A 6,458-nucleotide genomic window follows, 5' to 3' on the forward strand; every position below is an offset into this window, starting at 1 on the left:
CATTTGGGAATGTTTGACAATGTAAAGTTGCTCAAACGTCAAAATGGACAGAAATGGTTTTCAGGGGATTTGATGATGTTATATTGTTCTCCAAGTCATGAGACTTGGCAAGATCATCTAATATGTCATATGTGACATGCTAGAATTTCTTGGAATTTTTGGAGAATATTTCCTTTGTAAATATTTCAAAAGGTTGAAATATCCAGAAAGGGTTTTTGAGGGATTTGACCAATATTTTGAACATGACCATGTGTTGAAACTCTTATATATGGACAATATATGTCCACTGAGTTTCTCTAGGTTTTTGTAAAATATTTTTGAAACAAAAAAAAATTCCCTATTAAAGACCATTTCTGGTCTTAATAAAAAGCTTTTAAATAAAATAGGAAAATAACCTTTATAATTATATTTTTGTGGTTTTTGGGTATCCTATATCTAATAGGAGTCAAATATATTTTTGGAAAGATTTTTACTGCCCTTAATAAAGTACCTGCAGTGCAAACCTCAATTCAGGGGTTTTTGAAAAACTAATTTTAGAAAATACTTTTTGGCCAAATTAATTTTGTAAGAAAATACTATATTGCTCTATACACATGGCATGATCATTGGGCAGAAGTTTGGGGCAAGGAAATGAAGTATCGAAGTTGGAGGATTTATTTGATTTCTAGAGCACTTGCAAACAACACACAAAAACCAATCAAGGCAAGGTCCAAAACACTCAAAAGTTTTTGTCAAACCTCATTTTATCATGATTGTTAGCTTAAGTGTAGTGGCATGAAAATCAGGGTGTGACATTCGATTTCATTCCAACAGCTGCCATGCTTTATTCCATTTTGTGTATTCGCCTTGCGACAAGCATCTAAAACCAGCGGAGTACCGATCGCTTGCAATATGAAAAGCGCTGAGGTAGAACACATGGTCCCCCAAACATGCAGGGTCGGCCTGCGGCCCAAAGTCCAGAACCGTGAGCCTATCTAAGTATTATATTCTCAGCTCAATCCCGATAAAAAAAGCTGAACCCCCATAATGCCCGTGCGTTGCAGAGGGAGTATATTTCTCGGCAAGGTGAGCCTGTGATATAAAATATTTGTATATTTCTTTATAGAGGGAGTATCTCTTTGTCTAAAAATATATTTATGTGTAACTAGTTACTCCTGTCTTTCTACTTCCTTTCGCTGATATGTGGGGCAACCGGCAACGGGGTCCACGTGCCATATGCACAAATTAGATTGCACAACTTCACGGTATACACACCCCGGTCATAGCGCCGCAGTAATGCCCAATGAGCCGTCAAATCACAACCCCCCCTTTCCAGCTTTAGCAGTAAGCTGGACGGACGAAGCGGCAATATTTCATTGCGCCTGAATCCTCTTCTCCCTCGTCTGCTCGTTCAGAGAAAACCCCCGATCGGTGATTGCATAGGGTTTTCTCATGGAGAACCAGGTATCCCTTGGTTGCGGGTAATCCTAGGATGGTAGTCGCCGCCGTTGATGCATTTTTCTTCATACTGAATCTAGTGTGTTTCAGTTGCAGTGCCCAAAGTGCGAGTACCCTATAGATTTCTGCGCCCTCGGCGAGACGCCACACTTGTTCCTTCTCATCCTACCACAGCATTTTGAAACGTGCATAGTATGTTCCTAGAATCCTCTTCTCTATCTGGGAGGGTGGGTTTTTTTTGAACATGCTGTGTTCCCATATTATTTTTCCTGCAGTGTATTAATTGCTCTGCTAGAACACATGTACTCAAGATGCTCGGCCTTGCCATAACTGAATACACTAGTTTAATGGTCACAGTGAAGACAATCCATGGATATTACTTCCGAGTTGGGTTCATGAACCAAGAAGATCACTGCTTTTTTATGGCCGAACTTGGATAAACATTCTCAAGTGTTATGGACTGAAAGTTGGCGCACGAATGTTGATGGAAATAGCAGAACCTGATCTCATCTTCACTGCAATCTTCCACCCCGATGTCGTTCCAATTGTTCATCCATGTTAGTTTTGTATCTGGTTCTTGCTTCTTGCCTCGATTACTTCTTAATCCACCTATTTTGTCTAACTAATCACAATTTAACTTTAGAAGTAGCAACGAATCTCTCACGAAGATGCTACTTCTAACTAATATTTTCTTATAATTGGTGGCACGTGTAGGTTTTTTAAGAGTTAAGCAGTCTTCTCATTTGTTACTCTGTAATAACTCGGCTGTTACTAATGGCACTGAAGTTGACTGGATCGACATCCACAAGTTCCTACACTTTATTGATCGTCTTGAGGTCCTTGTCGGGCGTTTCAATGGTGGAAGCCACGTGGGATATGTGTGCCACTGCTGCAATCGTTGAACATGTCCAACTGTGTCGAGAAACTTATGGTACGAGCTGTTTTCTGGTATGAACTGTTTTATGTTATATATGTTGTTCATAAACTATTGCTTATACACAGTTTTACAGCTGTGATCTTCTTGAAACAGGACTGCCGAGTACTATTGTTCCAATACAGATGCCTGACCATGGTCGGGTCAGACTTGCGCATGGTCACAACATGATGTTTGTGTCGACCTACTCAAATCCCCTTGGAGGTGAAAAGATACTTATTCGTGGGTGGTCTCAAAAAATAAAGGCCTGTCCATCTTGGAGAATAGGATAGAAGATTATGTTCATGCTTTTCCATGGCTCTAAAGAGAATATCCTGTTTATTGACCACATTGCGAGATGAAGCCGCTTTCAGAAGGTTGTGCATGCGCGGGGTGGCGCCTGGGCCTTGTCCTGGGGCTTGGCGGCCACACCCTTGGTTAACTGTAGGCAAAGTAGCACTGTTCGAGGCATGCTTTGTACGGTTGAACCTGTATAAGTACTCATACTGCTTTCAGCTTTGGTTGTTAAGTGCCCCTGCTGGTTTCAGTTAAGGTTGTTAAGTACTCCTCCTGGTTTTACAGTCTGTCGTGTTTCTTCAGTCCTGTCTTCCTCCAGCCGCCAAAACCAAACCAGCACCGGCGGGGCCGCCTGCTTCCGCCTCCCACGGCTGGCTGCGCCTCAGCGCAGGCATTGCTGCCCCACCGTCTCCTAAATTGTTAACGCCGACGTCCTCCGTGTGCTATGGTGCGCTCGCCGCGGCGCCACCCTCTCGTGTTGTCAACATGGTCAACAAACAACAGGAATCGGCAGAAGTACGGGGAGAGGATGACAGTAAGGGCCCACCACGTCATCGTATAGAAAAATAAAATGCTTCCTCCTAGTGTTTTACTGACATCTGAGACCCACGACATTGTGAGCGTACATATTCAATAGACAAGAAAACAGCACAAGATCGGCTAACACCTGGGACGTAGCTACTCGAGCAGTATTTTTTTGTTTGGTATTGTTGAGATGGAGCAGGGTTTGAACTGGGCTGTGGCCCGTCTAGCCCAGGCTTATATTTTATGTTCACCATGTGACCAGCCCAGCTATTTTTTCTTTGTGAAAATGAGCCCCGTTTATTTTTTCTGAAGAATACCCAATCCAGGCCTACTTATTTTTCTATGCCCTGATGGGCTGCAACTATTTCAAGACGCCTGCAAATCTTGAAAGTAATATGAAACTAGCGGGTCCACCCGCGCAATTGCGCGGCTAGAATTGATATATTTTATATTTTTTTAATAAATTATATGTCACATGGACTTGCATTTTGTTTTCTTTTTTACATTGTATTGTACGGAAATATGCATTTTCCTCTTCATATCATTGTTTGTGTTTTGGTTATGTTCACGTACTTCCTCGTTTCAAAATAAGTGTCGTGATTTTAATTCAAATTTAAACTAAAACCATCACACATTTTCCGAATGGAGTGAATATTATTTTAGTTTGGCCAACATTTTTTTGTGTCAATGGCCAACAATTTCTTCATTTGTTTGTTTTTACTACATGTTCCCAATCCATCATGGAATACTGAATTCCGTAGCTTCTGTGCTTTTGAGAAAGTTCAATTTTATAACTAATCTTTCACAGTATATTCTGTAGCTAATATACCCTCGTGTAAAAATGGAATGAAAACCTAATACGTTATAGGAGTGAATATATGGAATAGAAAAGAAATATTTGTTTCCACTTCATATAACTTACGGCCGGCTAAGCATCCCCACCCGAAAAAATGCTAGAAAGTGCTTACGCGTTTTCCGTGTGTCCCGTGCGGCCGCTCACAGTCCGTTCGATGCAATCGCGACAGAGCAGCATGTGACAGATGGGATCGGAGGAAGAGGTGTGATGTGACACAGTTTTAATCTCTTTTTTTGAGAAATTACACCGTTTTAATCTAGTACAGTACTCTCTCTGTCCGGAAATGCTTGTCGTAGAAATGGATACAAATGGATGTATATAAAACTAAAATACATCTAGATACATCCATTCCTCGGACAAGTATTTCTGGACGGAGGGAGTAGTATTTTGCATCTGTACCTTTTCCATTCTTTTCTCTTGACGTGAACCCATTTCCCATTCTCGTTCATTTTTCTCTTTTTCTTCCCTGATCTAGGGATTCATCCACAGATCGTTGGATCCAGTAAGTGAGAAGGACGTGGTGAGTAGGATTTGCGGCAGAGTGTCGTCGTTGCAGGCTCTTGGCGGCGGCTGGTCCTCCAGCTCGACTACACGTGCCTGCTGCTCGCGTGCCGCCGTCGATTGGATGGCCGTGGAGTTCGCCCCCCTTGAACCTAAGCGGCAGCACTCCTCCAGGTAATCTCTCCTCTTCCCCTCCTTCCCCTTCCTTCCCAGATGCTTAGTCTGCTAGGATCCAGCAATTGTGTGGATTTTGGATTCTTCATGAGAAATCGGCTTGTGGTCTCCTGTTATCCCCTGCCTGCAGCTCGTGGAGATTTTTTCTGGCGGAGATAAGGAGATGCTTATGGTCTACTGACCTTTCTCTATTTTTTTTATCTTCGCATGGTTTCTTCTTACTCATAATTTTCATGCTCGCAAGACGGAGAGAGTGTTCTCCGGTGAGGTACTACTCAGAAGCCGGGAAGGGCAAATGCAGAGAGGTGACCAATATGTGCATGGAGTTTTTTTAGGATCAAGCGAGCGAAGGTTTGCCTCAATTTATGTCAGAGTTGCTCATATCCCCCCGCCCGTTTGCTTACCTTGCGTTATTTTGGGGAATTAACAGTTGACATTCTGCCCAACCTAGATCGTCTCTTCAATTTAGCTTGTCTCTTCAACACATCCGTATTAATTATGTGAAGTTCCGTATAGCGAAAGGTGTTCAATACTTCATTGTTTCGTCTACTACCTATAACACATGTAATCTTTCAATAATTCATTGTCTTGTCTGTATTTGTTAACATTTATATACGTCAATACACATACATTTATTTGGTTGAGGAGGCTATGTTGATGTCTATTTTTTTTGAGAGACTATTCGTGAGAGTGATGAGAGTGTTAGTGCAGAGATATTAGTAATCGCTATTTAGGTGGAATTTCTTTGTGAACTTTCTCTAGAATGATCAAATATAGTACTCCCTCCGTTCCTAAATATAAGTTTTTTTAGAGATTCCAATAAGGACTACATAAGAAGCAAAATGAGTGAATCTACACTCTAAAACTCCCTCTGTTCCTAAATATAAGTTTTTTTAGAGATTCCAGTACGGAATACATAAGGTGCAAAATGAGTGAATCTACACTCTAAAATACATCTATATACATCCGTATGTAGTCTGTATTGAAATATCTAAAAAGGCTTATATTTTGAAACGGAGGTATGTAGCTATGTAAAAATATCCATGCTTCAACTTTTTTATATGATGTTAGAAGAGAGATAAAAATATTCAGGGGTAATAAATAACTAATTAACAAAAAAGTAATATTTTGTGGAAAGATCAGACATATTTATATATATGGTTAGGTTGTCTTCGACTCTATGTAATTGCACATGCATTGTCTATGCAAAATTCTAGTTTTGTTGACTTGATGAACTATATTGTAAATTAGAATATCTTTATAAACAATATTCTTTGTGGCATCTTCAGTTGGACACTCTTTGTTATTGATCAGCACGTTCAATCCTTCCTTGTTTGTCACTCTCGATAATGCCACATACAGTTGTCCATGGCAGAATGCTTGCTTAGGCAAATATATTCCTACTTTGTTTTTGCAAGGATGTTGTTGTCGTCGAGCATTATTTGCAGTTCTTTGACGATGTTGGGGTCCACTGTTGATTTATTATCATTGCATCTTGACGCACTTATCCTGTTTGCCACCTTATTTACATTATTATAGATGTACAGCTGTGTGAACCAAGGTTTGTCTGTACCTTTAGGTAAAAGAGTTCCGATGTGGTGGTAGTTCTGTCCACGCAAACGAAAAACAGAAAGTTCTTTGCGAGTGTTTATTTCCTTGTCCACAACTCCTCCCATCGATGTGAATGAAAACATTGAGTTGTATGACCTTATAATCCAGCCCTTCACTTCTTAAGAGGTTTCTGAGGTATGGTGG

At 40.7% G+C, this 6,458-nt stretch overlaps 1 long non-coding RNA gene across 1 annotated transcript; it reads left to right on the forward strand.

Moving 5' to 3' along the window:
- Positions 1-4,389: 4,389 nt before the first annotated feature.
- On the forward strand, positions 4,390-5,347 carry LOC123070571 (uncharacterized). Its single transcript, XR_006433825.1, has 2 exons — positions 4,390-4,703; positions 4,948-5,347. It is a non-coding gene; the product is annotated as an uncharacterized lncRNA (long non-coding RNA).
- Positions 5,348-6,458: the final 1,111 nt, after the last annotated feature.

This window comes from Triticum aestivum, chromosome 3B, assembly GCF_018294505.1.
Source record: "Triticum aestivum cultivar Chinese Spring chromosome 3B, IWGSC CS RefSeq v2.1, whole genome shotgun sequence".
NCBI classification, from domain to species: Eukaryota; Viridiplantae; Streptophyta; class Magnoliopsida; order Poales; family Poaceae; genus Triticum; species Triticum aestivum.